General features: G+C 43.0%; 1 protein-coding gene across 3 annotated transcripts in view; it reads right to left on the bottom strand.

The window, feature by feature from the left end:
* The window catches only part of npas2 (neuronal PAS domain protein 2), a 290,102-nt gene that overhangs the window by 218,797 nt on the left and 46,312 nt on the right, over window positions 1–24,993 (bottom strand). For all 3 annotated transcript variants that reach the window (XM_072595560.1, XM_072595559.1, XM_072595562.1), the window contains exon 2: window positions 6,890–6,965. The gene's annotated coding sequence lies outside the window, so the exon portion shown is untranslated. The remainder of the gene's footprint in view (window positions 1–6,889; window positions 6,966–24,993) is intronic.

The raw sequence follows: 24,993 nt of genomic DNA, 5'->3' as shown, positions 1-24,993 counted from the left end.
CCCTCCTCTCTGAAGTGGGCAAATGCCCCGCCTCCTCACACTTCAGATCTGCCTCAGTCCAGGATCTATTGGGCCTTCGTTGTTGCTCTGATTGTAGTTCTGTGGAGCCCACTACTGAGCCCTGGCACTGGCAGGCATGTTGGAGCTCCCAGTCCTTCCCTCACCAGTGAGGGCTCAAAGTCCAACTCTCTCCCACTTCAACCTGGTCACAGTGTGTAACAGCTGCAAAGCAGGCTTCTTCCTAGTCTGTTGACTTGCTGCCAATTTTCCTTCCCATGGATAACAAGCCCACACACATGCCCTCTCCGTGGTAATTTGCTGCCCCATATATGGATTTAAATTTGTTCAAGGATGTGGGCACCACTGGCGGGGCCAACACTTATACCCGTCCCTGCTCTGGGGACGATACTGGTGAGCTGCCTTCTTGAACTGCTGCAGTCCTTGAGAAGGAGGGGCACCTGTTAGGGAGGGAGTTCCAGGATGTGACCCAGCGATGCTGAAGGAACAGCAATAGTAGTCCATAATGTGATTGGCTCAGAGCAGAACATGTGGATGGTAGTGTTCCCATGCATCTGCTGTCATTCTTGGTGGTGCAGGTTTGGAAAGTACTGTTGAAGGACCCTTGATGAGTTGATGCAAAGCACCTTTTGGATGGTACCTACTGAGCATGGCTGGTGAAGGAAATGAATGTTGAAAACAGTGGATGGGTTGCCAATCAATTGAGGGGCTTTATCCTTATTATATGGAGCTTTTTGAGTGTTGCTTGAGCTGTATACCATTTCTGATGTGTGCATTGTAAAAGATAGACAAGCATTGGGAACACAGGGTGTGTATTGCTGGCTACAGACTTCCTTGTCTCTGACCTGGCCTTGGCCTTGTAGCCACAGTATTTATATGGCCAGTCCATTTAAACTGACCTATGGTGGATACTAAACCCCAGGATGTTGAATTAAGGGATTCGTGGATGGTAATGCCAGAAACATGAAGGGAAATGGTTCAATTCTCTCATCTCTTGCAGATAATCATTAACCATCACTTATGTGGTTTGAAGATGACTTTCCACTTATTAATCCAAAATTGGATATTGTCCAGGTCTTGCTGCATGTGGACACAGATTGCTTCTCTATCTGGGGAGTTGTGAATGGTGCTGTACATTGTACAATCATTAGCGTACCTCCCCACTCCCGTCCTTATGATGGAGGGAAGGTCATTGATGAAGCAGCTGAAGATGGTTGGAGAAAGGGTACTACCTTGAGGAGCTCCTGCAGAGATGTCCCAGAGCTGAGGTGATTAACATCATATTACCACAATCACCTGCTAGGTATGGCTCCAACCAGCAAAGAGTTAACCCGTGAATTCCCTCCAGGCAATATTCCTGGGAATATCACAGCCAATTTGGTTGTAAATTGAAATGGAAGCAAAGTCTACAGAGTATGGAGACCTTCCTTGCAGATGTTTCCACTGTTGAATGGTTCACTTCCTCCTCTATGTTCTTCTCACCAGCAACGAAATTCCATGCAGCCCTTTGGTCTGAATTTAACTTGTCCAACTACCTTCATTGTAGGAGCAATTAATGGATTTGATAGCATGGATCTATTGCTCCTTTATGTCCCCTTTATTCTCTTGAAGAGCATGACTGTTGTTATCCATGGCAACCCCGCATTAGAACCACTTGCATCTTAAACCTTGCTGGTACAGACTCAGTGGGTCAGAGGACAACTGCTGTATTATATGATGTCATGATTCTATGATTTAGTGCAGGGTACAGGGTCTGGTATGGACCTGTTTTGCTCTGAAAGCATTGATCAGTCTAAGTTTCAGAAATCTTCAGTTCATGTTGGATTGCCAGCATTTGAAATTTAAAGCTAGTTAAATGAGAACTGCCTCATTCAAAATAAATTAATCTATCATCAGAGATGAGGAGACGTTATTTATCTAAAAAGGGGTTGTGAATCTGTGGAATTCACTACCCCAGAATGCGTGGATGCCAGGTCACTGAATAAATTTAAGGAATAGGTGGACAGATCTTCAATTAGTAACGGATTGAAGAGATGTGGGGAGCAGGCAAGGAAGTGGACTTGTTGCTGAGATAAGATCAGCCACGAATGTTTTGAATGGTGGAGCAGACCTGAGGGGCCTATTCCTGCCCCTAGTTCTTATGTTCTTGATTCAGAGCCCTGTACAAGCAGCTTGACCAAGTTTGAACCCTGCGAAAGGATTTCAAGTTTCACAGTCCAACTTTACACAGTCAACAATAGAAAAACGTCAAGTAGTCAAATCTATTTGGAGATTTTTATTGTCTCCAAAATTAATTTGGAACATCTGAAAGGGATACGTGAACTAAGTTATTTGGCATGAACTGTCCACAATTTCTCATTTGCTTTCAGAATAATAGATAGTGTACAAGCTGTTGAGAGGCATAGATAGAGTTGGTAGCCAGAGACATTTTCCCATGCGGAAATGTCTATATTGAGGGGGCATAATTTTAAGGTAGTTGGAGGAAGGTGAAGGGGAGATGTCAGAGGTAGATAACTAATGTCATCATTAGACTCTGAAATACACATTTTTATTGAATTCAAGTTCCCCCATCAACCATGGAAGGATTCAAAACCAGGTAGCTGGATTAATAGTTCAGCAATAATGCCATTCTCTCCCCCTTAATCACTTCAATGTTTGATGTGGGACTCACGTGCCATTGGATAAATGCCATTATCAGTGGGAAGAGATAAGGGGCTGTTAATAGGCCCACAGTGAGCAGGCTGTCTAATACCATTCCCCCCCCCAACAGTGGGTAAAATTCTAGTGGGAACAGGGGAGGCTTTATAGATGACAGCTCATGGCACCACTGCCTGGGCATCCAAATTTATGCCCCTTAATCTTCCCAGCCAAAATCTCCTACTCCTCCTAACCTTCCACTGAAAGGAGTGTTGGCTGTTGTGTGCATCCAAGGTCTTAGGGTCTCATGAGAAGGTGTAGTATAGTGGTTATGTCACTTGGTCATGTCACTAAATTAATAAACCAGAACCGCAGACCAATGTCCTGGCTTTTGGGTTTAAATCCCACCATGGCAGGTGGTGAAATTTGAATTCAATGAAAAATCTGGAAGAAAAAAACCAACCTAAAGGCAGCCACGTAACCATTGGCAACTGTTGTGAAACCCATCTGATTCACTAATGTCCTTCAGAGAAGGGAATATGATCCTTATCTGGTCTAGCCTATGTGTGATTTAAAACCCAGAGCAAAGTAGGTGCTCTTAACTGCCCTCTGGGCAACGAGAGACGGGCACTAAATGTGGCCTAGCCAGTAATGGCCACATCCTATGTCCGAATTTTTTAAAAAGTGGATATCAGGAACATTAGTGAACTAATTGTGCTTCAAAACAACCCAGCAACTTTAGCAAAGTGACAATCCACAAAGAACCAGTCTCTTGATCTTTTTGTGGGATGTGGGAATTGCTGTCTGGTTAGCATTTAGTGCTTGCCACTTGTTGAAAAGATGGTGGTGAGCTGCTTTCTTGAGCTGCTGCAGCCCATGTGCTGTAGATAGACCTACAATACTATTAGGGAGCGAGTTCAAGTATTTTAACCCAGCAATGTTGAGGAAGGATGATCTATTTCCAAGTTAGGATGGTGAGTGGCTTGAAGGGAACCTGCAGGTGACGGTGTTGCCATGTTTCTGCTGCCCTATCCTTCTTGATAGACATGGTTGGTTATAGGTTTAGAAGCTGATGCCTAATAATTTTTTGGTGAATGTCTGGAGGCTTTCTTGTAAATAGCACATACTGTTGTTACTGAGTGTCAGCGATGGAGGGTGTGGATGCTTGTGGATGTGGTGCCAATCAAGTAGACTATTTTATCCTAGATTTTCAATCTTCATGAGTGTTGTTGGAGATGCAACCATCCAGGGAAGTGGGAAGCATTCTATCACACTCCTGACTTGTGCCATGTTGATGGTGGACAGTCTTTGGGGACACAGGAAGGGAATTACTTGTTGCAGTATTCCTAACCTCTGATGTGGTCTTGTAGCCACTGCGGTGAGTCCAGTTGAGTTTCTGGTCAATGGTAACACCAAAGATGTTGAAGGTGGGGGTGGGGGGGGAGGTTTCAATGGTCACACTATTGAATATCAAGAGGCGGTGGTGAGGTTGTCTTTTATTGGTTATGGTCATAGCCTGGCATATGTGTGATGCAGTTGTTTGATTGTTGGACTACATTGTTACAACCTGTCTCAATGCATTTTACAGGAACAGCTACTGGGAGGTCAGGATTGGAAAGGCTTAATGAGATCAAATTGCTTCAATGCAGGGTGAATGTTCTATGAACTGTGAACCCTCTAGAAAGCGACTGAAGTTTAAATGGCAATCGGCTTTCACCAGTTATCATGGGTTAATGGTGATTAGCCTGTGATACATATTTCTGACGCCATGCAATTTGAATCTGAATTGAAATTGCAAATCCTTCCTGTCTCCATTTGGCCTATGTTCACTGTTATTTTTCTATTAGTTTGTCAATTGGGAGTGGGGTGTACTTTTATCATAGAATCCCTACAGTGTGGAGGCAGGCTATTTGGTTCAACATGTCCACACCGACCCTCTGAATAGTAAGCCGTCCAGACACATTCCTCTACATTTACCCCTGACAGATGCACCTAATCTACACATCCCTGAACACAATGGGAAATTTAGCACGACTAATTCACCTAACCTGCACATCTTTGTACCGAGGGAGGAAACCCGCATGGGTACAAGGAGAATGTACAAACTCCACACAGACAGTGTCCCGAGGCTGGAAATGAACCCAGGTCCTTAGCACAGTGAGTCAGCAGTGCTAACCACTGAGCCACCATGCCATCCATTGTTTTTTCATCACTGGACTGCTGTAAGAGCTCATGAAAGTTCATGACTCAGAACAGATTCCAAAGTAAAGCTAGTCAGCAGTGGTCAGTGTAATCACCCTTTTCTACACTCAGAAAACTTTCAGGGTTGAACTTCAAAGTTAGAGAAACATTTGGACAGAAGTTGAAGATTTGCATTCTGCTTGCTCGAGGCAGGTGCTGAAGGCTTCTTTTTGCATCTGAACTCCAGGCAAATTTCACATTTGTTTAACATCGAAGGGAAGGTGATCGGGAGTTCACGTGGCAGCAACTTAACCTTATGCTTGCAATTCTAGGACTGTGCTTGCAATGTTTAACAGCATTGCATTCCACAGCTTGTCCCTTCAAATTAGACTCATTTGGGATTTGCTGACTGCAAAAGTGAAATGACAGTCTTACAATGAGGCATTTTCCTGTTTTCGTGAATTTGCTCAGTTCACTGCCATTGTAACTGAGCTGATCCTACAATGCTGCCTGAAATAATATATTAAGAACATCCAACAACACATGAAGTACATGGACTGGGCACAGGCTACTTCCTGCTAAATTAGTATGTTTTGTCTCCATCCTACAAACAAAAACTAGGCACAGCGCAAAACAATTTCAAACCTATAATACCATTAGGTTTAAATCCTGCACAAGGGGAAACGATATGGAGAACCATTCCCATGATATACAACATGCAAACAACATATACAGTAGCATGCTAATTGAATGTCTCACTTCAGCACTAGTTTTCTCAAGCTGTCTTACTTGAATAGCATTGTGGCTTGGTGGTTAGCATTGTTACCTCGCAGTTCTAGGGAGTTGAGTTCAAATCCACCCTTAGGCAACTGTCTGTGTGGAGTTTTGCATGCTCTCCCTGTGTCTGTGTAGGTTTCCTCCCACAGTCCAAAGATGTGGAAGTTAGGTAGATTGGCCATACTAAATTGCCTATAGTTTCCAGGGATGTTCCGACTAGGTATGTTAGCCATGGGAAATACAAGTGGGTGTGTGGGTGGGATGCCTTTTGAAACGTTGGTGTGGACTGAATGGCCTGCCTCCATTCTGTAAGATTTCTACGATCATAGCCATGTAACAGTGTCAGGTATATTTGCATGATTCACATGTCAGCACTGAAGCTAACAATAACAACTTCACACTGAATTAGAGTCAAATCTGTCCTCAAATTCAATAGCAATTTGAACAAAGCCACACATCCAAGTTTCCACTTTGCCTTTTTTACAAAACAAAATGCAAGTTGGTCTATGTTCAAGCCTAACAAAAATGACTTATGCAACCAACACAGAAAATGCTGGAGTAACTCAGCTCTTTGGTTCTGAAGATGTGCCATACCAGACTTGAAAACTTAAATCTGTTTCATTCTCCACAACTGCTGGCAGAACCACTGAGTTTCTCCAGCATTCTCTGTCTTTGTTTCAGATTTCCAGTATCAGCAGTATTTTGCCTTTATAGAAAAATGACTTATGTTTGTGCATTCTCAAAATGAAAACCATCCACCAAGTCGACCTTTTGAATGCCATCTACTGATTTGAAGCCTCTTACATACATCAAAATGAAGGACCAGGAGAAATAGTATTCATTCCCAAGTATGACTGTTTTTATTTTGGTTTTTAATATTAATTAATTTGAGGTTTTAATCCACTCTCTTCTAGACACGGTGAAGTTCTAGTTTTCATTCCCACTGCAATGTCCAGTCTTATTAGCATCTCACAACCAAAAGCACTGCAGGATATATTATCTCATGTAGGCTTCTAGACCAAATCTTATATAACCTATCAGGCCAAATTTTAAGCACTGTTAAGAATTTGTCTGTATCCTGTTTGACCTTATTAAAAACTGTGTAATAAGGAGGTGCATCTTTGCTGTAATGCTACAGCATTTTCAGAACGACAGAGTATGTTTTCAATGATGTCTTTTCACCAAAATACCTCTGCAAAAAATGTGCTCAAGTGCCAGTGTGCAGCAAGCCAGTGTCATCTGTCAAATAACATAAAATTGAAAGTCAGCAGCTTACCTTTAATATGCTTTGGTCTTTGGTGTTGAGCGGTTCTTTTCAAAGAGAGAACTCACTTCTTGCTCGAACTGACTGTCTAGATGTAGAAAATAAAACATGTGACAAATGGTATGTAAATTCAGTAACTTGCTGCTCAGTGCTACAAACTTGTGACAGAAGTTTTTAAGCGATGTTTTCTTTCCTGTGGCAATGCTGTGCCAATATATTCATAACTGAGCTGTCAAAGTGCTACTGGCTTTGCTGCTTAATGGAGGGAAAGTTGCGGTTTGGGTGAAAAAAAAAATTCTGGAAATCACCGCCCAGCTCTGATGAAGAGTCATCTAGACTTGAAACATTAGTTTGCTCTCTCTCCATGGATGCTGCCTGACCCACTGTCACTTCCAGCATCTTTTTTGCTTTCAATACAGATTCTAGCGTTTGCAGTAATTTGTTCCTGCATAATGGGGGAGATACTAAACGAGTATTTTGCATCAGTGTTTACTATGGAGAAGGACATAGAAGATATAGAATGTGGGGAAATAGATGGTGACATCTTGAAAAATGTCCATATTACAGAGGAGGAAGTGCTGGATGTCTTGAAACACATTAAGGCGGATAAATCCCCAGGACCTGTACCCTAGAACTCTAGGGGAACCTAGGGAAGTGATTGCTGGGGCCATTGCCAAGATATTTGTATCATTGATAGTCACAGGTGAGGTGCTCAAAGCCAGGATGTGAATTTTAAGGTTGAAATGTAACAAGATTCCATGATCAGCACTAGGATGAATGGCTAGCCAATCTGCATTGCAGTTAATGGTTGATGGATGAATGTCAGTCAGAACAAAGGGTAAGCCAGTGTCTCTATGGATCTATTGCATCCACCTGTACAGGCAGCTGTGGCTTCAGTTTAATGTTTCATCTGAAAAACAGTACTCTTTCAGGACTGTTCTACAATATCTTTGAGGAGAAAGTGAGGACTGCAGATGCTGGAGATCAGAGCTGAAAATGTGTTGCTGGAAAAGCGCAGCAGATCAGGCAGCATCCAAGGAGCAGGGGAATCAATGTTTCGGGCATGAGCCCTTCTTCAGGAATTCCTGAAGAAGGGCTCATGCCCAAAACGTCGATTCTCCTGCTCCTTGGATGCTGCCTGACCTGCTGCGCTTTTCCAGCAACACATTTTCAGCTCTGTTCTACAATATTGACCACTTACTGCCCTTCACTGAAACATGAGTCTGCAATGTTTTGACCTTGTGGTGAGAATCAGAGCCATGGAATCAAGTTAACACAGAAACTGTAAATGTGGAGACATGATAACATTTACTCTTCCAAATATGGTTCTTGTGGCCTTTAATTCAAGAGAACGTAATTGTCAGTTTAAGCAGTGGATTATATTTTTCTTCTAATCCAGTCAATACATACTTTGACACCACATATTTAAATAATAATTCTTAAATTGCAACCTTGAATAATTAAATGCCATGTCCTACAGTAGTATAATGATTATATAACGAGACTAGCAAGCAATATTCTCTGTAAGCTGGGTGACCATGTAACAGCAGGGAAACCCCATGCACACATCAGAAGTCTCCACTGTATGACTCCTAATCTGCTTTCAACAAACTGCACATAACACTCAGATGTCCACACAGGATTAACAGAAATTAGAAAGGACATTGCCAGCAAATTAGAGGCTTTGATTAATAATCTGGGGAGCAGTCAATTGCTACTGTAGAACTTGAGTATTCCTGAGAAAAAGGATACATTGTGTTGTCTTGTATTCATCAGGACAATTCTCAGGAAATACCAAAGTGATGAGAACATTAATACTGCATGAGAGGAGAGGGATGATTGATTGGTAAGTGAGCTCTGGTTGGTAAATGTGTTGCTGTGAAGTTGTCAGATTGTAAAATCTCAAATGGTTCAATTATTGATCTTTAGGGAATAAAAATATTTGATTTACTTCAATTCCACAGTCGATTTGGCTGATTCTTGATTGCTGTTGGAAAGGCTGAGCAAACCAGTCAGCTGCTCCCCATTATAGCATATTGAACACTACAGCAAAGGAACAGGCCCTTCGGCCCACCATGTCTGTGCCGACCACGATGCTATTCTAAACTAATGATGTGGAGATGCCAGTGTTGAACTGGGGTGGACAAAGTTAAAAATCACACAACATCAGGTTATAGTCCAACAGGTTTATTTGGAAGTACTAACTTTCGGAACACTGCTTCTTCTTCACGTGATTGGCTGATGATTATATTACGAAAATCACCACAGACACTTCGATACCTCTGCCTTTACAACCTCTCTTCAAAAGAACCGAGGACAAAATAAGCTTTTTAAAGTGACAGGATCGTCACACAGTAGAGATGAGCAATAAGTACCAACCTTGCCACCATGACACCACATCCCAAGAATGTATTTGAAAATGTTCATAGTTTTTAATCGCTCCTTTGGCTGTTGGTGATGAGAAGTGAGATACTGCAGCATTCTTTCTTGCAACATATCCTCAAGCTTAAATCTGGACAAATATCATTTCTAACTGACCAATACCTGAAACATTAACACTTTCCTAACTGGTCAGACATTGGTTCACTGTGACAATCATCTCTGTAGCTGAGCTAGAGAAGAGGTGGGACTCGATGGGTTTGAATGGGCCATGTAAGAAATTTGTATAACAAATGAAATATTTTGCAATGCACTCCGCCAGAACTGAGATAGAACGTTTTAAAAGTGCAATATTCATCTTTTAAATTACTGAACAAAAAAAACCACACTGCATCTTTTATGTTCTGCAATTTCAAGTAGCAAGCATCTTAAAAAAGAAGAGGATAAAGGATAGTACAGGTTATTATAGTAAAGGGAGGACCATAGGTCTGCTCTCTCATTAGAAAGAGGGAGATGGATAACTGGTGGTGAGTTTAGCCTGAGGGCCTGTACAAAGGCAGAACCTTCCAGTTGACCTCTGTACATCATTATTAATCTAAATGAAAAGTGTTGGAAGTCTCTAACATATTACAGAAAACACTGCAAATACTCAGCAGGTCTGGCAACAGCTTTAGAAAGGGAAACAGAGTTAAGATTTCAGCCTGAGAATCTTTCATTACGACAAAAGCTCACAACTGGAAAGAATGGGTGGAATTTTGTCAGCTGAGGGGAGATGGGTTTCATTGCCAGTATTGGTTAAGTTTCTTGAACTTCATATCAGGTTATGAGCCCTAAGTCACTTTTTTTTTGGTTTTCCCTCGGACAGGACTGAAAACAAGAGACAGCACAGTTCTGAAAAGAGTCACACCCAACTCTGTGTTAATACTTTTTCTCCACAGATGCTGCTAGACTTGCTGAGTTTCTCCAGCATTCTCCGCACTTGTATTAAAAACAAAAGAGCCATTTTTTAGGTGAGTCCTTAGGGGAGTGTCAATCAATTAGGAACTGATTGACACTAGAAGCAGTGAGAAACCGGAATAAGATATCAGCAAGCCACCGAGGTGTCGCCTAGATTTTCAAATGTAGTGCTGAAGAGGTCTTTGTACAGATGATGAAAACAAAGAGGCAGATCATTTTTCCGCAAACAGCCAGTAGACCCTCCAAACAGATGCTATGAAGGTAATGGAAGCAGGTAGTCATGATGGTAAATACTGTGAGCTTGGTCTGATGTCCTTAATTGTGCTACAGGTCATTCTGCTATAACGCATGTTTCATCAGCACGAATTGGCCATAATACGATTTATGAATTGTGAACGTTGTTTGTTTTATGCAAACTTTCTACTGAATGGTTATAGCAATTTTCTATTAGCGATCTTCTACAACGTGATTTTCCATGACGGTTTTCCGTAGCGCGATTTTCTACAGTGCGAGATTGCAGAGAAACACAACTGTACTATAGACTTCAGAATTTTAATAACTGTTCATGGATTGAAAGAATCAACACAGATAAACTGTTACACACAGAAAGAAGCAACAAAAAACTCTTTCTGAAAAAACTGTTTCCCGAGATTAAAGGGGCAGGGAGAAACTGTTGGAAAAGCAATACGGTCATTAGCCATCCCTGGGAAGAAGGAGTTACAACAACATAAACGAGCTGCTTCCTGGGAGAGAGGAGGTGACATTGCTTGACAAATGGGCAATTGAGACTACCTGCAGAAGGAATGTCCTGAGGTAAAGGGATTAATTGCAGGAAAAGTAGTGTTTTTAAATGGGCAGCTAACACCAAATGTGACAAGGCAAATGAAATTTACTTCTGGAAAGAAGTTAAAAATCACACAACACCAGGTTATAGCCCAACAGGTTTATTTGGAAGCACTAGCTTTCAGAGCGCTGCTCCTTCATCAGGTGGTTGTGAAGGAGTGGCGCTCCAAAAGCTAGTGTGCTTCCAATTAAACCTGTTGGACTATAACCTGGTGTATGATTTTTAACTTTGTACACTCCAGTACAACACTGGCATCTCCAAATTCTGGGAAGAAGACAAGCTACAGGCTTGAAGACTCCAAAAGAATAATCAATACTTTGGATGAAAGGAATCTAAAGAAACATCAGTAATGTCACATCATGGACCTGAAGGTCAGAAAACTATATAAGAAAGCAACTTTAGAACTCTCCCTTAACAGAACTTCAGAGAATGATATTGCATAAGGAACAAAGCCTGGAAATTTCCAGATACAGACACTGTTGGTGGAGTCCAGGCCGGAAGCACCATTAACAGGGTAATAGCAAAACTGGGTCATGAGGATTAACTTGCTTACTTGAGGATCTTATTTTGGTTGCTACGTGTAGTAACATTTAAATCATTGTTTCAGTACTTGATTGTCCATGAGATTTTGGAATAAGCAACTGAACTAAATGTAACTTGTGGTGACTTGCCCACAAGATAAAGTGTTGAAAAAAGCTTAATGACCTCACATGAGTGGTCAGATCAAGGCTAGTGAATACATCTTCAAATATCATCTACCACCAAGTACATTTTTAAAAATCACACAACACCAGACTATAGTCCAATAGGTTTATTAGGAAGTACTAGCTTTCGGAGCACTGCTCCTTCATCAGGTAGCTAGTGGAACAGGATCATAGGACACAGAATTTATAGCAAAATATCATAGTGTCATACAACTGATGCAATATATTGAACCAATAGATTGCTGTTATCTTTCATCTTTTAGAATAGGCTGCAGGTTTCAATTCATAATATGTAAATCCCAGAACTTCTTTCAAGTCACATTCCTGAGATAACTTAAGATTTTATAAATAAAGGTGAAATCTCAGCTCAGACAATGCATTAAAGATGTGAGGTTGGAGTCTGTATGTATTCCAATCTTGAGTCAGACTGGTTCTATTTCCAAAGTAGGAATTTATAAACTGTCACATTGATTGACTGCCTACAGATTGTTGCTTTTTGAAAAAAAAGTATCTGCAAATACAATTCTGCAAATGCCAATTCACCCTATAGACTTGTGTGTGTGTGTGTGTGTGCACGCACATGCATGTGAGAGAGAGAGAGAGGGAGGAGGAGAGGGGGTTGTGTGTGTGAGAGAGTGTGAGTGAATGAGTGTGTATGTGTGAGTGAATGTGTGTGTGCGTTTGTTTGATAGAGTGTGTGCGGGAATGTGACGGTGTATATACCTGTGAGAGGGGGTATCTGTGTGTGCCTCTCGCAAATTCCTCAATCGTCTCGTGCATCAACTCTATAGCAGGTGCCATAACCTTGAAATCAAGATAGTCTACATCCATATCATCAACTACGTTCACAACCACACACATTGCTACACACACCAGACCCCATGACTCATTCATCAAAACCTCAAGCAATCAAGATACGTACTTAGCATTTACAAGCTCCATTTCACCTGCAGATATTTGTCAATGTTGCAAGCTCACAGCTACAATTTACAAATTCCACATATGTTCAGCTATTGCACTGTGGCAAACATTGTGCAAATACATTGCAACATACCAACTTTTCACTTACAGATATGTAAGGATTGCTGCCTGTTCATTTTTTGATGCCAGAAGATGAAAGTCTATGCAAAGTGATGCCAACTACTCAATCTGTCGGTCACAGACCCAAGCTCCAATGCCAACACTGGTTGTACCATTAGAGGATGTATGAAGCCAGGATCTGCATTCACTGAGTTACTGGACATATGTAGGCTGGAGCCATGCCAATGGGAATGATAATGTGTGTGCCAAGTGTCTGAAAGGCAAGGTGGCAGACATGTTCTGCTACACATAACTGAAAGATGAGGACTTTGTTGTTGGTGTGGGGGCAGATACAGCTCAAGGACATGCACATGGAAATACTTGGCACACCAGTAGCCTGCCAGAGAGCCATTTGTCACTGTCAAGGAGCATAGAAGAATCAGTTTCCAAATTAGCCACTGGGCTTTGTGTAGAGGTTGGAGCATAACCTTTCCAGCAGAGACATTAAGGCCACCTGATGCTTTGTCCAGGATGGTGTCAAGTTTCTTGAATGTTGGACTCAAAAAGCAGAACAAATGCAATACAGCCAATTACTGTGCCTTCAGTCTACTCTCAAACATCAGTAAAAAGATTAAAGGTGTCAGCAACAAGCAGTACCTGCTCAGTGACCCACAGTTTGGGTTCTGCCAGGGCCAATCAGCTCTTGAAATCATTACAGCCTTGATTTAAATATAGACAAAAGAGCTGAATTCCAGAAATGAGGAGAGAGTGACAGTCCTTGCCATCAAAATGGCATTCATGGTAGTATCAAGCAGCCCTTACAAAAGTGGAATCAATGGGTATCAGGAGACAAACTCTTCACTGGTCAGAATCAAGCCTAGCACATGGGAAGATGGTTGTGTATGTTGGATGCTTGTCAGTTCAGCTCCAGGGCATCTCTGTAGGAGCTCCTCAGGATAGAGACCTGGGCCCAACCATCTTCAGCTACTTCAGCAATTACCTTCCCTCCACCACAAGCTCAGAAGTGGGAATGTTCACTCATGATTGCACGATGTTCAACACCATTCGCAATTCTTCAGACACTGAAGCAGTGCATGTTCAAATGTAGCAAGATCTGGATAGTATCCAGGCTTGGGTTGAAAAGTTGCTAGCAACATTCATGCCACACAAATGCCAGGCTTTGGCCATCACCAAAAAGAGACAACCAAACCGCCATCCCTTGACATTCAATGGTATTACCATCCCTGAATTCCCTTCCTATCAACATTCTTGGGATTACCATTGACCAGAAATTCAACTAGACTCACCACATAAATACTGAGCTACATCAGCAGGCAGAGGCTAGGAATACCGCGGTGAGTAACTCACCCCCTCACTCCCCAAAACCTGTCCACCATCTACTAGGCACAAGTCAGAAGTATGATGGAATACTCCCCACTTGCCTGGATGAGTGCAGCTCCAACATCACTCAAGAAGCTTGACACTGTCCAGGACAAAGCAGCGTGCTCGATTGGCACTACATCCACAAGCATCCACTCCCACCACTACCAATGTCAGTAGCATCAGTGTGTACTATCTGCAAGATGCAACTGCAGAAATTCACCAAAGATCCTCAGACAGCACCTTCCAAACCCATGACCACTTCCATCTAGAAGAACAAGGTTAGCAGATGTATGAGAAGGCCACAAACTGCAAGTTGTCCTCCAAGCCACTCAACATCCTGAATTGGAAATAATTTGCCATTTCCTCACTGTCATTAGTTGAAAATCCTGGAATTCACTCCCTGAAGAATTGTGGGTCAACCTACAGCATGTGGACCACAGCAGTTCAACAAGGCAACTCATCACCACCTTCTCAAGGGCAACTAGTGATGGGCAATAAATGGCCCAGCCATCAACATGCATGTCCCATCAGTGAATCAATAAAAATCGTGGTGATATATTCACATAACAAAGCCAATCCAGAAAAAGACTTGTCAACAATGGAAAACGCTGTCCACATTTGTCAAAGGATGCGCCAGTTTATACCAATTATTCCTCATGGCCTCAAGAGGCAAATTGATACCACTTCTTCAGTTGAATATAACATTGCATAATATACTTTTCCCATCTTAATAAAACAGAGGATTTTCTAAGTCATCATCAGCACCACTGGAGGAGTTTAGCTTGTTATATATTAAGATTTAAATAAGGAATAAAAAAGCTTGTAAAGATTTGACTCCACTTTTAAGCTGTTAAAGTTGCACCTAAAAAGTACATACCTATTTAATATGCATGACACTGTATCTCACAGCCTTGTATAAAAGGCTCAATTGTAATAGATTTCTCATGCATAATGTGCACAGAATTGTTATTTGCTAGTACTGAACATGACTATTGCGGAAGAGGTAGACACTTGCCTGACTTCTGTGCCTTGCTTTCATCGGAACAAATGCAACAATGTCAAGCTTCAAACAATTGACACCTTATATTAAGAAGAAATGACTATTGATTAGTTAGTAAGTTGTTTTTGGTTGGCCAAGGCATTGTCATGTACAAAGATTTAAAGGACATAGAATTTAGATTTGGCTAAATCAAAATCAGTACAAGGCTTGAACACATTCCTTCTGCTTGTGGAGACTGAGTTCCTCCTCCTCTAGCAAGCAGAAACGAGCCATGTTATGAACTTGACTGATTGTCACAAATTAGTTATACGTGTAGCTATTGGCACGCTTGGCATTGTTCATCAAGTGCTTCACAAGTGTGGACTGGTTGAGTAAACTGTCCATAATGAGAAACTGAAGTTATGTGTTGTTTGATTAATTAGGCAATCATTGGGACTTATACACTACATATTGTCATCGCACTGGCACTGTTCAAATGCTGCTGTTAGCCCAAAAATACATTCCGTCTACCACACAACTGAACAATGTCATGCTTGACTTCCCGCTCTGTTGTGAATTGTGGCACAAATTATTGCAATTGTTTAAAATTTGGCATTCTTGTACCTGTCCTGATAGGTGCAAGGCAAAAAGTTTTGGCGCCATCGTCCTCTTTTCAGCAACATACGGATCAAATTGGAAAGTAATTTACATGGAAGCTAGAACTACATTAGACAAATTCTTCATGAAAAGATAGACACTGAACGCCAACTTTAAGAGCCTGTATTTTTGGCTTGGCAGGTCACACCGAGCAGACTTAGAAAAGGAATACTCTGGCTTGCAATCAGAGCTTGGTGCACATGACCCAGTAACCTACTTTCAGATGCCACAGTCTAAGGTACAAGAACCTTCGTTTCTCACTCATATTAAGTTGCTGCGTCATCCTTTGCTTTGCTTTTTTTTTGCTGGAAATTTTACATAAGGTGAATTGCCAGTGGAATTTCATTGGCAACCAATCATATAACCATGTGGAGATTTGTACAGGCTGCAAATTAAACAGGAGGTCAGAGACAGCCTTAAGTTAGCAAGATCACTGTATTAACTTGTCAACTCTAATCAGCGTCTGACAGCAGAGGTCAAATTATTTTAAGGGAATGTACATTTGGCAGGATGGCTTACAAGTGATTGGATTGCTTTTTAAACTCATAACCAGCTCCCAAGTGTCACTTATTTTAGCTGAGGGGAGGTTCGATTTTCATTCTACAATCTACTACTTTTTCAGCAAGTTCAACTCCCCCAGGTGTTTAAGTAACCTTGCGTTCTGATCACTGATAGCTCAGAAACAAGAAAAATGGATCTTTCGAACAATGGCTGATTAAATATTCTGAAACCTACTGGTCAGTCTTGTAAAAATGCTAAGCTCATGTTATAGAAATAAAAGAATAAGTGCAAGTAGTTTAAGAACAGGGGAACAGATGTAGGCCTGCCTACATTCAGCCAGCCATGCCTGCACAGCTCAATCATTGCCGATCTGTACCTCGAATCCATTTCCCTGCTTTTACTACTGATTTCTTGAAACTTTGACCCAGTAGAATTCTATCAATCTCAATCTTGAAAAGCTGGAGTTATTTTCAGTGTTTATACACTTTGGGCAAAAGAGTTACAGATCTCTATTCATTGAATTTGTTGTGACATGTGTTATTTGTTATTGTATTTAACATATTTATTGGTGCAGCACTGCATACAAGTGTTTCAGTTGAAATGGTATTTTGCAGAGATTTGTTCATTGATTGCAAGATTTCCTGAAATGAAGTATAGCAACTTAGGCATTATAGTGCAACAAGTGTGTGTGTGTGTGTGTGTTTACTGTGTGTGTGTGTGTGTGTTTACTGTGCGTGTGTTTACTGTGTGTGTGTGTGTTTACTGTGTGTGTGCTTGTGTACTGTGTGTGTGTTTGTGTGTGTTTACTCTGTGTGTGTGTGTTTACTGTGTGTGTGTGTTTACTGTGAGTGTGTGTTTACTGTGTGTGTGTGTGTGTTTACTGTGAGTGTGTGTTTACTGTGTGTGTGCGTTTACTGTGTGTGTGTGTGTGTGTGTGTGTTTACTGTGTGTGTGTGTGTGTGTGTGTGTGTGTTTACTGTGTGTGTGTTTGTGTGTGATCTGTATCAAGAAAAATCTATCTTTCTCATTTTTAACAAATCGTTTGTAAATCTGCAGCATCGCACAAGTATATGCTCCATCACCTGGAAGGAGAGGGACAGTTGGGGTTTGGGTTCATGGCAGCCCCAAGCTGTTCTTTCACTGTTGTTGGGTCTAATCCCTGTAACAGCTCACCAGCAGCACTGAATGGAGCTGCAGTGATTCAGGCAAAGGACCCACCAAAACTTTCTTAAAGCAACTGGTAATGGACAATGAATACTGGTTTTGTTATTTACACCCTCATCCTGTGAATAAATACATATTTGCACTAATATTCAGTTGTAAATTGTTCTGTTGTAAACATTTCCAACTTCTCCAGATCCATCTTTTACTTCCACACATTTTCTTTTGTCTTGCCTTGCAACATTATAACTTTTGTAATTTAGCCTGTCCTGCCTTTCACTCCAGTTCTTCAGTGGAGAGAGGAACAGAGTTAACATCTTGAGTCGGCTATGACTCTTTTTCAGAGCTACTTTCCACAGATGCTGCCAGACCTGCTGAGATTCTCCAGCATTGTCTGTGTTGTGTTAGATTTCCAGCAGATGCAGTATTTTGCATTTATTCAAGCTGAAACATTAACTGCCTGATCTGTCAGCAATTCTAGCATTTTCCATTGACATTAGTGACGTCAAGGTAGGTAAAAACAATGACTGCAGACGCTGGAAACCAGATTCTGGATTAGTGGTGCTGGAAGAGCACAGCACTTCAGGCAGCATCTGAGGAGCAATAAAATTGACGTTTTGGGCAAAAGCCCTTCAAAAGGCAGAGAGCCTGAAGGGTGGAGAGATAAGCTAGAGGAGGGTGGGGGTGGGGAGAAAGTAGCATAGAGTACAATAGTTGAGTGGGGGAGGGGATGACGGTGATAGGTCAGGGTGGAGGGTGGAGTGGATGGGTGGAAAAGAAGATAGGCAGGTAGGACAAGTCATGGGGACAGCGCTGAGCTGGAAGTTTGGAACTAGGGTGAGGTGGGGAAGGGGAAATGAGGAAACTATTGAAGTCCACATTGATGCCCTGGGGTTGAAGTGTTCCGAGACAGAAGATGAGGCGTTCTTCCTCCAGGCGTCTGGTGGTGAGGGAGCGGCGGTGAAGAAGGCCCAGGACCTCCAGGTCCTCGGCAGAGTGGAAGGGGGAGTTGAAATATTGGGCCACAGGGCGGTGTGGTTGATTGGTGCGGGTGTCCTGGAGATGTTCCCTAAAGCGCTCTCCTAGGAGGCGTCCAGTCTCCCCAATGTAGAGGAGACCACATCAGGAGCAACGGATACAATAAATGATATTGGTGGATGTGCAGGTAAAACTTTGATGGATGTGGAAGGCTTCTTTAGGGCCTTGGATGGAGGTGAGGAAGAAGGTGTGGGCGCAGGTTTTGCAATTCCTGCGGTGGCAGGGGAAGGTGCCAGGATGGGAGGGTGAGTTGTGGGGGGGTCGTGGACCTGACCAGGTAGTCACAGAGGGAATGGTCTTTGTGCAAGGTGGAAAGTGGTGGGGAGGGAAATATATCTCTGGTGGTGGGGTCTGTTTGGAGGTGGTGGAAATGTTGGCGGATGATTTGGTTTATGCGAAGATTGGTAGGGTGGAAGGTGAGCACCAGGGGCGTTCTGTCCTTGTTATGGTTGGAGGGGTGGGGTCTGAGGGCAGAGGTGTGGGATGTGGACGAGATGCGTTGGAGGGCATTTTTAACCACGTGGGAAGGGAAATTGCGGTCTCTAAAGAAGGAGGCCATCTGGTGTGTTCTGTGGTGGAACTGGTCCTCCTGGGAGCAGATACAGTGGAGGCGGAGGAATTGGGAATACGGAATGACATTTTTGCAAGAGGTAGGGTGGGAAGAGGTGTAATTCAGGTAGCTGTGGGAGTCGGTGGGTTTGTAAAACGTGTCAGTGTCAAGTCAGTCGTCATTAATAGAGATGGAGAGGTCCAGGAAGGGGCGGGAGGTGTCAGAGATGGTCCAGGTAAATTTTAAGGTCAGGGTGGAATGTGTTGGTGAAGTTGATGAATTGCTCAACCTCCTCACGGGAGCACGAGGTGGCGCCAATGCAGTCATCAATGTAGCGGAGGAAGAGGTGGGGAGTGGTGCCGGTGTAATTACGGAAGATCGACTGTTCTAAGTAGCCAACAAAGACACAGGCATAGCTGGGGCCCATACATGTGCCCATGGCTACCCCTGTGGTCTGGAGGAACTGGGAGGATTCGAAGAAGAAATTGTTAAGGGTGAGGACCAGTTCGGCCAAACGAATGAGAATGTCGGTGGAAGGGTACTGTTGGGGACATTGGAAGAGGAAAAAACAGAGGGCTTGGAGGCCCTGGTCATGGCAGATGGAGGCGTAGAGGGATTGGATATCCATGGTGAAGATGAGGCATTGGGGGCCAGGGAAACAGAAGTCTTGGAGGAGGTGGAGGGCATGGGTGGTGTCTTGAACGTTTGTGGGAAGTTCCTGGACTAGGGGGGATAAGACAGTGTCATGGTAGGTAGAAATGAGTTCAGTGGGGCAGGACCATGCTGAAACAATGGGTTGGCCAGGGTGGTCAAGCTTGTGGATCTTGGGAAGGAGGTAGAACCGGGCAGTGCGGGGTTCCTGGACTATGAGGTTGGAAGCTGTGGGCCGGAGATCTCCTGAGGTGATGAGGTTCAGTATGGTCTGGGAGATGATGTTTTGGTGATGGGGGGGGTAGGGTCATGGTTGAGGGGGTGGAAGGAAGAGGTGTCCTCGAGTTGGCGTTTGGCTTCAACAATGCACCAGACTACCACTGTGCCCCCTTTATCCGCTGGCTTGATGGTGAGGTTGGGATTGGAGCAGAGGGATTGGAGAGCTGCGCATTGTGAGGGTGAGAGGTTGGAGTGGGGGAGGGGGAACGACAGGTTGAGACGGTTAATGCCCTGGCGGCAGTTGGAAATGAAGAGGTCGAGGGCAGGTAATAGGCCAGCGCGGGGTGTCCAGGTGGATGCAGTGTGTTGGAGGTGGGCGAAGGGGTCCTCGGAAGGTGGGCGGGAGTCCTGATTGTGAAAGTAAGCTCGGAGGTGGAGGCGGCAGAAGAAGTGTTCGACGTCACGGCGTGTATTAAATTCATTGATGCGTGGACGGAGGGGGTGACGTCAAGTCTGTTGCCTCCAAGACTCTGACCATAACCTGCTGATTTCTGCACTTGCTAACCTCCAGGGAAGGACAGTGAAATCAGAAGGACACCGGGGAACTCTTGTGGCTCAGGGACTAGAACAGCTGCCTTCATGAGCCACTCCCATCAGTGCAGACACTGATTTGCACAAAATCGCAAAAGAATCCAGGAGGTGCACTCAGACTTGCCTTGATGGAATAATTCACACAAATTATCCCTGCACAGTATACCTTTCCAATATAGTTTTTTGCTCCTGTTTGTCCACCCAACCTTTTGTTCTGGTCACTTCTGCCATCTCATTTTGTCTCCATTGCTGTCTCCGTGGGCTCCTTGCCATCCCCTTGGAGTTAGCAGATGGAGGTTAGCAAGTGCAGAAATCAGCCCAAAACGTCGATTTTACTGCTCCTCAGATGCTGCCTGAACTGCTGTGCTCTTCCAGCACCACTAATCCAGAATCTGGTTTCCAGCATCTGCAGTCATTGTTTTTACCTACCTTGACGTCACTAATGTCAATGGAAAATGCTAGAATTGCTGACAGATCAGGCAGTTAATGTTTCAGCTTGAATAAATGCAAAATACTGCATCTGCTGGAAATCTAACACAACACAGACAATGCTGGAGAATCTCAGCAGGTCTGGCAGCATCTGTGGAAAGTAGCTCTGAAAAAGAGTCATAGCCGACTCAAAATGTTAACTCTGTTCCTCTCTCCACTGAAGAACTGGAGTGAAAGGCAGGAGAGGCTAAATTACAAAAGTGATGATGTTGCAAGGCGAAACAAAAGAAAATGTGATTGAACGATGTGTGGAAGTAAAAGATGGATCTGGAGAAGTTGGAAATGTTTACAGCAGAATAATTTACAATTGAATATTAGTGCAAATATGTATTTATTCTCAGAATAAGACTGTCAATAACAAAACCAGTATTCATTGTCCATTACCAGTTGCTCTAAGAAGGTTTTGGTTGGTCTCAGGACTCCAGAAGCACAACCAAGCAATACGAACACTCAGATACTAACCAACTCAAATCAGCTGCCAGAGGAATTGATGGAGGTGGGTACAATTACCATAATTAAAAGGCATCTATAGGTACATGAATAGGAGGAGTTCAGAGGCATATGGGCCAAATTCTGGCAAATGGCACTAGGTCAGTTCAGGATGCGGTCTGGTCGGTGTGGATGAGTTGGATTGAAGGGACTGCTTCCATGCTGTACAACTCTATAACAGGTAACAAATACCATTGCTAATCAGACACTTCCTAAATCTCAGAGTGTTCTCCTGATGAGCCTAAGTTTCACCTGCAGATGATTTTGAAGTCTCAAATATAAACAGTTGAAAGCATAGGGAAGCAACATCTCACTGATAATCTGGAAGAGAAATTGGATTTTAGTCAAGGAATTTTGAGTAGCAGCGAGTGAACATCAAATGAACGCACAACTTCAAGTTTCAGGGAGCCATAGTAACATTGTGCCCGCTTTCCAAAGCTCTTGAAATTTCAATGTCACTGCAAACAAGAACAAATAGACCATCTTCAGTCAGCTGACCCTGACTGGAAGGGCAAGACGATCAACTCATTGGAAAAACAAATTTGAAGAGTTAAGTTTTATTACCTTTTACATAAGAACAGAAGAACTAGGAGCAGGAGTAGGCCATCTGGCCCCTTGAGCCCGCTCTGCTATTCAATAAGATCATGGCTGATCTTTTCATGGACTCAGCTCCACTTACCCATCTGCTCACCATAACCCATAATTCCTTTACTGTTCAAAAATCTATCTATTTTTTCCATAATAACATTCAATGAGGCAGTCTCAACTGCTTCACTGGGCAGAGTATTTCATTGTTCTGACCGTAAATTGATGATTACATTCATGCAAGCAGTTTAACTGAACAAATACATAGTTATTGCTTATTTCAAGATGTCTTAAGTATAAGCGAGCACTAGAACTTTTAGGGACAAAAATATGTCTTTAAAGAGAAGGGGCTGTGTTTAAGGAGAAGGGGCTGTTTTTACAGAGGGACAGCTGTCTTTACAGAGGGACAGCTGTCTTTATGGAGGAGGGTCTGTCTTTATGGAGGAGGGTCTGTCTTTATGGAGGGGGGGCTGTCTTTATGGAGGAGGGTCTGTCTTTATGGAGGAGGGTCTGTCTTTATGGAGGGGGGGCTGTCTTTACGGAGGGGGGCTGTCTTTACAGAGGAGGGGCTGTCTTTATGGAGGAGGGTCTGTCTTTATGGAGGAGGGGCTGTCTTTATGGAGGGGGGGCTGTCTTTATGGAGGAGGGTCTGTCTTTATGGAGGAGGGGCTGTCTTTACAGAGAAGGGGCTGTCTTTATGGAGGGGGGTCTGTCTTTACAGAGAAGGGGCTGTCATTACAGAGGAGGGGCTGTCTTTATGGAGGAGGGGCTGTCTTTACAGAGGGACAGCTGTCTTTATGGAGGAGGGTCTGTCTTTACGGAGGAGGGTCTGTCTTTACGGAGGGGGGGCTGTCTTTATGGAGGAGGGTCTGTCTTTATGGAGGAGGGGCTGTCTTTACAGAGAAGGGGCTGTCTTTATGGAGGGGGGTCTGTCTTTACAGAGAAGGGGCTGTCATTACAGAGGAGGGGCTGTCTTTATGGAGGAGGGTCTGTCTTTATGGAGGAGGGGCTGTTTTTATGGAGGGGGGGGGGAGCTGTCTGTCAGCTGAGATTTTAAACTGAGGCCTCAACTGCTCTCTCAGGTGGCATGAAAAAAAATCCACGACCATTCTTCTGAAGAGCAGGATCGAGGAGTTGTGACTGCTGTCCTGGATAATATTTATCCCTCAGCCACCACTGAAGATAAAAGATCTGTGTTGCTGGTCCTAAGACATTGCCATGTGTAAACTGATTATACAGTACCTTCACTAAAACAGTGACTGCATTAGATGAGGTGAGCTCCTTTTACATCACATTCCTGCAGCAATCTATAATCTTGACTATCAATATTCAGTGACTTGGAGCAAGAAGCAGCATGGCAGATGCAGTGGAACATTCCAGAAACTCATGTAGTCAATGACATGGGACTGACAACTACTGGAAGCCATTTTTGATGGATTTAGAGAAAAGAGACACTTTGGCACACAAATGGAAAAGATGACTGCAAGGTTGAGTGGGTTGGGCTTGCATTTATTGAAAAATGGGAGGAGACCTTATTGAAAAATACAAGATTCTTAGGAAGCTTGATAGGGTAGAAGTGGAGAAGTTGTTTCCCCTTGTGGGAGAGTCTAGGATGAGAGGCACAAACTCAGCATAGGGAGTTGTCCATTTAAGACAGTGATAAGGAGGAATTTATTTCTCAAGGTTGTGAATCTTTTGAAGTTTTTACTACAAAAGACTGTAGAGGCTGGGTCTTTAAGTATATTCAAGGTTGAGAAAGAAAGATTTTTAATTAGTAACGGAATCAAGTGTAATGGGGCAAAGCAGGAAAGTGGAGTTAAGGATTTTCACATGTGCCATGATGTCATTAAATGACAGAATGACCTTGCTTGGTTGAATGGTCAAATACTGCCACTACATTTTCTGGTCTTATGGCGACAAGGGTACTCTCGTGAAGAACGGCAACACTGGGGTACTAATTCCTTTGGTAACAAAGCGGGGATTGGGGAACTGTTATCCTGAGTTCTACTTCAGTTTGTAATCCTTTCTAACACTGAACGTAGTCTCAAAATGGAAAAGCAAAAAACTAAGGACCACTTGCTTCTGTCAAAATATATTTGCTTTTACAGAGGCAATTAGTTGGATTTGTTAAGAAATGGTGACATTGAATTGGCTACCTACTCAGATGTAAACTATTAGCTGATTTCCAGCATTTCCCTTCTGGATGCTTAACTTTGATTCACATTTTGATACAGATTAATAGCAATGAGTGATCCTTGGAGCACTCATTGAAGTAGAATTCACTTTCCACATAGGTACCTTGCTCCTCTGTACTAAATGTCCTGAGCTGATGAGTTCTAGTATGACGAGTTCCAAGATTGATTTCCACAGACCACAAATGATTGAACTTTGGTTATGATAAAAAAAATGTCATCTCCGTCATCGCATAAATCAGAATGGTTACGATTCTGTCAGATCTAGGTCAGTGATAGAGCCATAAGCACAAGCTGCAGTGATTGTAATGCAATTACTTAACCCACTGTGGTTTGCAGAGGGCAACTGGAATGACTAAAAGATTACACCAGCTACAGCCTCAGCCATTAGGCTAATGTTTGTTCAGTGAGAAAAAGTTACTGCTTCCAGCCTTGCACCACATCTGAAATTTTGCCATGGAGTTGGAAAACAGGAGCTGGAACTGTTTTCAACATCCAGATCCCTCTTAACACTGTAAGTAACAACCCATCGAGACTGTCCGACATTTTATCATGATCGTGGCTAATCTTGTATCTCAATATGACACATTCAGCTGCTACAAAATGAATTAATTCCGCATGTGGGTGAACCTATAACTGGCATCGAAAAAGGTTACTAACTCATAGACACTTACAACACAGGAGGGAGGTATTTGGACCTTTGTGTTTGTGCCGGTCAACAAAGATC

Source organism: Chiloscyllium punctatum, chromosome 25 (assembly GCF_047496795.1).
Source record: "Chiloscyllium punctatum isolate Juve2018m chromosome 25, sChiPun1.3, whole genome shotgun sequence".
In the NCBI taxonomy this organism is placed as follows: domain Eukaryota; kingdom Metazoa; phylum Chordata; class Chondrichthyes; order Orectolobiformes; family Hemiscylliidae; genus Chiloscyllium; species Chiloscyllium punctatum.
Note: the sequence above shows the minus strand (reverse complement) of the source record. Positions and strands in the feature narration are given on the sequence as shown.